At 34.7% G+C, this 10,234-nt stretch overlaps 1 long non-coding RNA gene across 2 annotated transcripts in view; it reads right to left on the bottom strand.

The window, feature by feature from the left end:
• Window positions 1-6,939: 6,939 nt before the first annotated feature.
• LOC135291165 (uncharacterized) overlaps window positions 6,940-10,234 on the bottom strand; it is a 64,255-nt gene continuing 60,960 nt past the window's right edge. For both annotated transcript variants that reach the window (XR_010354034.1, XR_010354035.1), the window contains one exon: window positions 6,940-9,839. This is a non-coding gene — a long non-coding RNA (uncharacterized LOC135291165). The remainder of the gene's footprint in view (window positions 9,840-10,234) is intronic.

The raw sequence follows: 10,234 nt of genomic DNA, 5'->3' as shown, positions 1-10,234 counted from the left end.
CTCCACTTCCATGAGACTGGTAGAGAAGCACTTGCCCACTGAATGACCCACTTCAGTCATTAGGAAAAGGAAAAGAATCAGTAACCGGTGTCTTAATTGTACAAGTTTCATTTCTAAAAATCTGAGCCTGGAGACTGTGGCAGCCCTGCATCTGTTCCCTTTTAATTTTTTTTTTTTTTTAATGGTAATACAGTGTCTATTTTAAAGTTAAAATTGCCATCAGCTGCAGACCTGTGTGGAATTCCCTGTAGATTTGCAGTAACAGCACAAAAGAGTGTGACATCTTTGTTTGTTTAGTATCTTCTCTTTTCTAGGTTTGAAGAAACAAAAGCTGCTTGCAGGAACTGAAGAAGGAACTGTTACACACTCTTGGTCTTCTCAGCTGTATTTCTACATTTGGGATCAATCTGGAGGTCATACTCTAACAATATCTGTCAGGATCTCAGGTGCATTTGCAAGGACCTTGGTGTTATTTCATTAGTTGGTTGTCAATAGCAGGAGATGACGTCTGATTATATTTAGACTAAAAGTCATGCAAGAATTACAATGTGCTTTTACACAGTAGTTAAGAGTTTTGGAGGAATTATGAGCTATGGACATCCTTTCTAAGACATGCACAACTAAATAAAAGAGGTGCTTATTTAAAAAAAAATTACATTTCCTAAAATTTTATAGACACAATTGATGCATTAATTTTCTTCAGCAATTCCAAACCACTTAGCTAAACCATTCTATTAAACTTCTGCTTTCTTTGACGTATTTAGTAACATTTCTTTCAGCCTAATTTGCAATTAGCTTTCTTTTTCAGTCCATATTAACTCCTAATTTAGATATTTAGTATGCCTGTGTCTAATGTGTTATATATTTTGACATATTATTTTAAGAACAACATCCATATCTATAAGAGGCTTCTTATATAATGATATGATAATTTAAATATCACATTTTTAAAAGACTTACAATTTTTTTTGTAGTTTATATTTAGCATTTGGGCTAAAGAAACCAAGAACTTAGTGGAGCTCTATGCATCTAGCAATCTAGCAAAGACCAATATGTGTCCAGCAATCAATTGTACTTGCATATGATTTAAACTTTTTGGTTGGCTACCCATATGGGTAAAGGAGAAACAGTATGATTAAATGGGTGTGTTGATGTTTCTCATGGGATACTTAGATATGCAAGGGAAATTCTAGCTAGTTTTAAGACCTCTATTTTCAGTTTCAGGAACCACAAAGTAAATTTGTGACTTCCAGCTGCCCTCGTCTCTTACATTTCCCTTATAAAAACATTTATTTATTTATTTATCTCTAATTCCTGTTAGTTCTACACAGGGGAAGCATTAAGCTGCATATCTCCCTTTCATTTAAAATTTATTAGCTAAAAATGGCACATTTAATATGTAGATGTGTTTACTAGGTCTTTATAAACCATTTTCATATCAGCTCAGAATAACTCCACCTTTCACTCTTAGACACAATTCTACTTGGAAAACCCCCATGCACCCATTCTTTAGTCATTTCAGGATGTTTTTAATGGCCATTTTCCACCAAATATATACAATAAATAAAATATTACTATTTCTTGAGACTCTTAAATGTTGAACTTCAGAAGCAAATTTCAAACATATATCTCCTGTAGCTGACCTGTAGGATACCTCTCATGAGAATAAATATGGTGAACGCACCACTAACAATCATATAAATATTAATATCAATAAAATATTAGTACTATTATAACATATTCAGACACTAATGGGGTCAACACAGCCATTTTCTGTTAGGAAATATTGAAACTATATATATTTTATACATAAGTAATAGCAGTTCTCAAAGCTACATATATCAGCACTGATAATTTAGACTTTCTGTTGCATAACCTTTGAGAAAGAGAATATTAGAAGAATATTTATCATTTTTCTAACTGTCTAGAAAAAAAAGCCCATAGAAATGCAAAAGGACAGAGGACAGTATTTCCACCTTAGCCTAGGAACTTCTAAGATCCTACAACAACACTGTCTGCCTGAAGTTCTAATCTTATTACCACATTTCAGTTCCAAGAATTTTACAACATTTTTTCTTGATCCTTGGTAATTTCTATTAAATTTAGATTGTTTTTGGAAGATTTTTTCCCCCATCAGTCTCCTTTGCCTCTTCAAATACTGCTCCATTAAAGTTGATTAGCAGATGAACACATACATCTGTTTTCATATACAGAAGTGAATATATAGACTCACACCCAGTGTTTGCTTTGTTCACCTTTTATATAATAAGTAGTTTCTCCTCTTCCCATCAACTAGAACAATGGAAAATTTGCTTAGAGAGGTCTCATATTTGACACTGAACTTTGGATTGTGGAAGAAATGGTGAAATACAGATCTGTAGAGAACATTTTTGTCTCTGCTTTTTTTTTGCAGCATTTATGGAGTTGTTGGATTTTTGTATCTTCATTCATTTTTTGTGGCTTTATCTTCAAAAGCATAAAGCACTGATCTTCAGAAAAAGGAGTTTAAGTATTGGGACTGCCAAACAAATATTCTGTGAATAGTTAATTTTCTAAATGTATCTATAGATACTAGATGGCACAAGGAAAAAAATCAACACTTCATTCTTCAAAGATAAGGGTTTATCTCTTTGTTACTTCAATAAGTTTACATTCACTTACGGCCAATACAATTCAAACTATTTTGAAGTGAAATCTTATAGAAATTTCTAAAAAAATCTGAGGTGGGTATATAAAGAAGAATTCCTCTTAAGCAGACAGAACATTCCCTCTATGTCACATGTGTAGCTATTTTGTAGGGGTAAGAACTGTGTGAAAAATTGCACAATCAGGTGATAAATTACCTTGTGACAAATTTTATGTGTGCCTTACCTGCCCTCTACTCATGAATCCTTTACTTGGGACTCTCTTTAGCATCCAAAGCCTGAATAGCCTCAGATATATACCATCCTAACTCTAAGCTCCAGCCAGACAGTAAAATATTGTCCTGCTATGTGTATCCAGAAAAATGAAATAAATCAACCATGATTAACTGAATATGATGTTATTTTCTGTGATTGTAACATTTGGAAAGAAAAACATAGGTATGAGTGTTCAGGTATACACAGATACATGAAACTAATTTCCATATTTTACAAATAACTAAAATAGTTTGTTCAAATAGGCTTCTTTGTGATATGCAGAGGGTCCTCATTGGTACATAAGCAGTATAAGAACTTTCAGAACCAGAGGCCTGCAAGTCATGAGCACAGCGCACCCCTCATATGTCATTCATTCATCTATTCCATAGGCCCATGTGCCTGGTCTCAAGCTCACAATATTTCAGGGGTGAACAGCTGCTGGTGAAATTGCCCTGCACCCAGGAGAAATGCTGCTGGAAAAGAACTACTTCTGCCTTTGTTGGCAAAAAGGCGATCTCTCTGATGAGCTGCCAGACTTTGCAAATGACCAGTCAGGCTTTAAAATACAAGACCTCATCTGGAACATTCCCAGGTAAATATATATCCCCTTACTACATTGTGATTAATCCAAATCAAATTCTGTTCATCTCCTGTCTTTGCAGCACTTAGTAAAAACCCTAATGAAGAGTAATGCTGAGATTTCCATTCATGACTTCGGAGAGGAGCTTTCACAATAACACAACTGCCATAAGGGTTCTTTTGCCACAGATCATGTGCATATGCCACAAGAAGAATAAAATATCCTCTAAGGTTCTCTAAGGTCAATTTCCTTCGCCTAAATAGTGGATCCATCAACAAATGCTATTGGATTTTTCTGACTAGGAGGCTGAGCCAGCAGTAACAGCTACCCACACACCTAGCTGGGATTGAACCTCTCCCAGCACCTCTGTTTTTTTCCAGCATTGTCTTTCCTACAAAACCGTTTATGGAAAAATAGATATGGATAATTTTCAGCACAGCAGTATAAATTCTGAACAAATTGTGCTGTTGCATCACACAATTCCTGAGGGCCTTGCTTTCGGCAACTTCACAGTCAGTTCACCAGTAATAGCTGGCTGAATTGGCTAACGAACACTAGCAAAATGTTTCAACAGTGGCAGAGGAATGACCAAGATGCAAGACCTCTGACATTTAATTCAGCTTTTGCTACATAGCAGAAAGAATGAAATGCAGGCAAACAGCCCATGACACTGAGATTTTATATGAAATGGGATTTGCTGATATCACTTGCCTTATGGAATAACTTTTCTAGACTGGAAAAATGTTGAGAATAAAGAAATTAAAATCCAGAAGTGAAAGTTCACCCCAAAAAAATTTAGAAGTGCTGCATTAGCTGTTGTAAGCCTTCATTATTTGATCTTGCTTTAATGCTGCTGCTTACATGTCAGTTACTTATAGATAACTGGTCATGGATAATAATTCTCTCTTTAACCCAGATATGGCATTTGGGAAGATACAGTTCACTGAAAAAATGAAGTAGTTTAACGGCAGCTAATTATTTTTTTAAAAAAATTAAGATGTTTTCCAAGTTTTCTTTACTTAATTGCAGAGGAGACAGTTTAGCTGAGGAACATGGAATAAATACCCTTACATTCCTTACAAGGAATCTCTGTTATAGAACCTCCAGCTGATGACATTGAAACACGTTTTAGATAGTTTATAAAAATCTGGCTAATTTAGCCTTCCTGAACATTAGTCATTTCTACTGTAGTAATACAGAAGTAAAGGAAGAGCACATTAAGGCTTTCCTAAAGATCACACTTAAATTGCCTAGCATGAACCATTGATGCCATATCTCTTAAATCCCATTCAAATTTTGGTTTTGTGGTTTTGTGGGTTGTTTTTGTTCTGTTTTGGTTTTTTGAAAATAATATGACAACCAAAACAGCAGGTAGTATGTTTAATGCCAACATTATTTCAGTAGTGATTTTGTCCAGCCTTCTGACAAGCCAAAGAACAAGAATTTTGTAAGCAATCCCTCTAATTTAAGGACTTAGAAACAAAGTATTTGGCTTAATTTCCAGGGTATAAGTAGGGTTGTGCATCCGTGAAGTCTGCATTATGGAATGCAGTCTGCATTCTGAAAGAGTCTGGACTCTTTCAGAAAAATAGAAAAAAATATGCTATTTCTTAAACCTTAAGAACTAATGGCAAACAAAGAAATTTAATCAGAGAAACATCGGCATTGTATTGGCTCATCTCACCTTTTGCTTTGATATGAGGAGGAAACTGGAATTTTTGATGGAAAATGAAGTATCACTTGTGTCTGTGAAAGCTTTCTTCATTGAGTCAACAGAAGGGAAATGAAATCTGCAAGCAAATTATTTGGGATGACAACCAAGCTATCTAAAATTATAGAGAGAAGGGCAATTTTGAGAAGCTACTCTGTCCTATTCTAGTCTGCTGCTTTTTTCCTAACCACACAATGCTAGCATATTGAATTGGTTTTCAAATCACCGGAAGATTTTTCAACATTTGCAATAGCAACAAGGTGAAGGGCCTCAAAACCACATCCCCAAACATGTTTTCAAATATAAAGTTCTTTATCAGTTTATTAAGATGTTAATTCCGAGGATCCTGTCAAAAAAACATAAAGTCTATTCAGTCAGTCACCTGCTTCCCTGTATCCATTCTTGATGACAAGTCAACCTGCTACATCCCCTAACTTCAATGGTTACAACAGGAGCTATTTTCAGAGGGACACAAGTTTTTAAAAGAATAAAAAGTACTACAAGAAAAAGAATACTTTATATTCCTTAATCTCTGGAGGCACCTTCATTCTGTCAATATGTAGCATTATTTATATGTGCATAATGTCTAAAAATTAGTGCCAAATCAACTGGCAAAAACCCCACATTTCCTAGCCAAAGCATCTGATTCTTGTTTCATTTTAAAAGTATTTGTATACATAGAATACAATAAGCAATTCCATGTTTATGCTTTAAAATATAGCTGATTCTGTTTAAAGTGAATTTAAAGACCATTTACAATGAGTTAAAACCAATAACAGACAAATTAGGAAAAACAACTTTTTGGCAAAGCTGAGTAGGCTCAAAATAAATAAAGTACTTAGTGAAGTGAGTGGGAAAATTACACTAAATGATTAAGTGTTGAATCACCATCCTATTTATCTCACACTGCCATTTTTAAAAATAGCTTTCAGCATGCATGTTTGCCATTTTTCCAACTGCAGGAACACTGTCATATATTTTTTGAAACACATTTTTTCTATTCAGCAGACAAGAAATGTCACTGTTGATCATAGCTTTGATCAATCTCTGAGATTGCAGTTCCCTTCCACACAAGGGCCAATAATTAGTGTAGTCTCACAATAACTGAATCTCCATAGGGTTCCTAGCAAAGGAACTCTTGTATTATCTGTGCTGTGCATATTGTAAGATATGGACCAGAAAGGATTCCCTTGACCATCTATGATCTAAAATACACACAAAGCAATGAATCACCTCACACATTACAAAAATATTTTTTAGAAAGAACAATAATCCTCTTTTTTATATGTTTTAACCTGATGGGTTGTCCTGTATGTCACCATCATTTATAGAAATATAATAATGTAGCCTGATACCACTGGCCCTAAAAGGAAATTGCAAATGCTAAATTATCTTCACTTCATACTTTGCAACACACCTACAGCAGTAATACTTCGTGCCAGTATTGTTTTAGACTGAAGTCTATAGATAAATATGGCAAATTTTCTGGTCTTTTCCTTAGCCCCTAAATGGAGGCAATGATACATATGCATGCAAATTCATGAGACCAGTTAGTTCAATTCAGACATAATCCATCCAGAAAGATCTACCACTCTGGATCATGTTCTGTTCACACAAAGGTTTCTCACTTCATGCATTTCACATCCACTCCCATAAGAGTTTTTGGAAGGGAAATGTTGCAGTCTTACCTAGGAAGAATTTGACATTCCTGACATCAGGAGAATGGACTACAGAGAAATTGCAAACTAGAATAAAGTCCACTGTGGGTAGTTCTTGAATTTCTTGTTATAGCTCTATCAGGATTATAGAACATGCTACCATTTGCTTAAGAAAAAGGTTGTATGTTGAGTTAACTAGACAGTTTTTAATCTGTAAAGAAAAATTAGTTAAAATTAGACATTCAAAGAAAGTAATTAAGAGAGTGGGTTTAGGCAAAAATTTTCCATTTTAGCAAGGCACTTAAAAAAGTTTAATGGTAGGCAATAGGGATGCAGCACTCTATAAATATTATAGAGGTTAGCAAGAAGTCAACAAAATTTGAGCTATGTTTATGCTATACAAAACAAGGACAGTGTCCTATCACAGATGCTGATATGAGTTATGAAAAAAATCATCTCCCCTGCTACTTCTCCCAAGGAAAGGAATTTATATGAAGATGTTTATGTGCAAAGATGAATGTCTGCCAAGAAATACAAATTATTATGCGTAGTACATCAGCAAAAATAGATTGGTCTGAATTCATCCTGGAGGTAATTCTATCATCTGCTAAAAATTCTTACCAATAATGTATAAAGCCTACCCATTGTGAATATCTTTAATGTACACACTATCACTATTTTTCATGCAAATTATTTGTTCGTTGTGAAAATATTTATGCTTAACAGCTGACCATGAAATTTTCTGTTGCATAAGACTGCAAATCAGATACATTAACCTCACACCTTCACGGGCCTAAGCTTGGTCTTTTAAGAGCCTGCAGTTTCAAGATTTTCCTTTGCATAAACTAGTCCTTGACACTATCTGAAAACAAATGCAAAACAGCCTTTAAAATTTTGCAAAAGTACAAGAAACAATGAAGTGTTATCCTTATGAAGTGATCTGTCATTACAGTTGCTACTATCTAGGCATTTTTCGGTTTCATTTAATTTCCAGAAATCTTGTATAATTACGTTTGCTTAGATGTTAACTGGAAAAAACCAACCAAACAGTAAAAAATATTTTACAGAGTATAAAGGGCTACAAAGTACACCAAAGGCAACTTTTCTTGTATAATATAGTGCTTTGTTCCCCTTACAATTGTAGATTTTGCCTTCTTTTATGTTTAGCTCATTGTAATGCATAGCCATAACAACTTGTGAAAGGAGTTGAAAATAGAAAATCGTCGTGCTCAGGAATTATTTAATTTAAAGTAAATTCTGTCTATATACTGCAGTGACCCAGATTTGAATCTGTAAAAACTAGCATGGGGCTTTGACTTAGCAGCATGGATTGCACAGGGATAATTTTGGAAAAGGTACTGAGAGCCCTGTGTGCATTCTGATGAATAGTAATGTCACCTTTCACATTACTCTAAAAGATTTCTTAATTAAAATCATTCTATCTCAAAAGCACAGAATTTACTCAAAACTTCCAATTTACTACCTGGTGCCTGATATATGAAATAGACCCATAATCTCACAGAACTGAAGGAACATTGTTACTCAGTGGGAAGGGTGGGGGAAACCAGCTAATTTAAAAAATAATAATTTAGTAGTTAATGAAAACAGCTCATTTCACACTCCTAGGGGGAAAAAAGAAGGCAGAACCAAGTAGAGCTTTGAGCCTCTGTAATATTATTCCCTAAAACATTAATTTTTGATTTTTCAATGGAAAATTAAATCAGCATTTTTCTAGCCACTGAAAAAGAAAAGAAAAATACGGTAAGCCTATTTCTGTTTAAATCTCTCTTTGAGTAAGAGAAACACCAGGATACATACCCTGGCTCAGTCTAGGATTCAGTTTCCAGGAGCACTTGATCAGATGCTCAACAGTGAGCCCCTGAATGGCCCCACTGAACCAAATGCAAATATTCACATGCTTTAGGATATCTACATATTCAGTACTTTGTAGGTAGAAGTCTAAAGTCCTGCTTCTGTGTTAGATACTGTGTAGGAGAGGAGTGCTGAGGGACAAATTTTGGATTATAAAACCACTCTTGTGCTATTTGATGACTTTGCTTGATGGGCAGACTCTATGGACTCTACTGAGAACAGTATGGTTTTCCCTCCCAAAAAATTTGATTGTTGCGTAAATACTCCCCAAATGTCAGTGTCATTTTTATGCTAAAGGAAATGGGGTTTTTTTCGAAAAAGAAGAACTAAATAAATTTAAGTATAGAAGTGGAATAAAGGTTATAACATCAATTAAAATCAACTAGAAAAAACAAATCAAAGGCTTTTTACCTAGAAAATATATATGCAAAACTGAGTTCAAATCTTAGGTATTGCCATCTGCATTCAAACCCCACAGTAGATGATTTATAGCACCTTCTAGAGTTCAGAGTTGCTCCAATTTCTTGTATATTTAAAGTGTCATATTACTTGAAAAGATACCTTTATATGTAATTGTTGTGTGTGAAGATAGATCTATGGGATGAAGGTATTAGGTATCCCATATTTTCTGTTGAACAAATGAGAAAATAAATGGTATATGCACACCAAAGCAGCCAAAAATACTGAAAGTGTTAGTGGAACAGCCTAATGAATTAGTGTTCACAGAGGCACAAGATGAAGCCTGGGAAGGGTTCATCCGAAGGGATTTAATATTTTCATGCAAGACTTCTGGCAGAGTGACTGCAGAAGGATGGGCAGTGGCTATGGAAAGAATCACTCTGCCATTCCTCATTTTCATAGAAATACAAAAGTCTTTCTGCTTTATGCTCTGCCTCTCCATCCTCCTCCAAAAGGAGATCTGAGCTGAGTGACAGGAAGGTTATGCTGTGGTACTTCTTTATGCATCACGTTTCTTTAATAGGTTAATAATCTCATACAACCCCCTCTTCTTCATGGAATGTCTCAAATCCCATCGATGTGTGTTCATTTTTTTCTTGATATTGTCGTGACTAACTCCCAAAGCAATGCTGTTATTCCTTCAAAGCTGAAATAGTGAGCTGTAATTAGAGGCAAAAGTATATTTTTTAGATGTGTCTAAAAATATTCAGCAAGTCAGCATAGACAGCAACAGGCACAGTACTCTACTTACAGCTCAACCCATTACACACCACAAATATAAAGAACTACTGACAGAAAATCTATTAGTTAAAATACAACATAGAATACATTAATGTAAACAGATAGTACTCAAACAACCTGGAATCTATTATACTTTATACTGGAAGCATAAGTTTGCTATATCACTGTGGAGGGACTACCTTTTCTTTCACATTCAGATAGAAGTTTATCATACCTCAAATAAGCAATTTTAAACATAGAGAAATCTTAATTAATGGGAAAATAACGATCTGCCACTTTCTGTTTGACTGCATACTTCTATTGCATATCACAA

Source organism: Passer domesticus, chromosome Z (genome assembly GCF_036417665.1).
Source record: "Passer domesticus isolate bPasDom1 chromosome Z, bPasDom1.hap1, whole genome shotgun sequence".
NCBI lineage: Eukaryota > Metazoa > Chordata > Aves > Passeriformes > Passeridae > Passer > Passer domesticus.
This window is presented reverse-complemented; position numbering and strand designations above follow the sequence as displayed.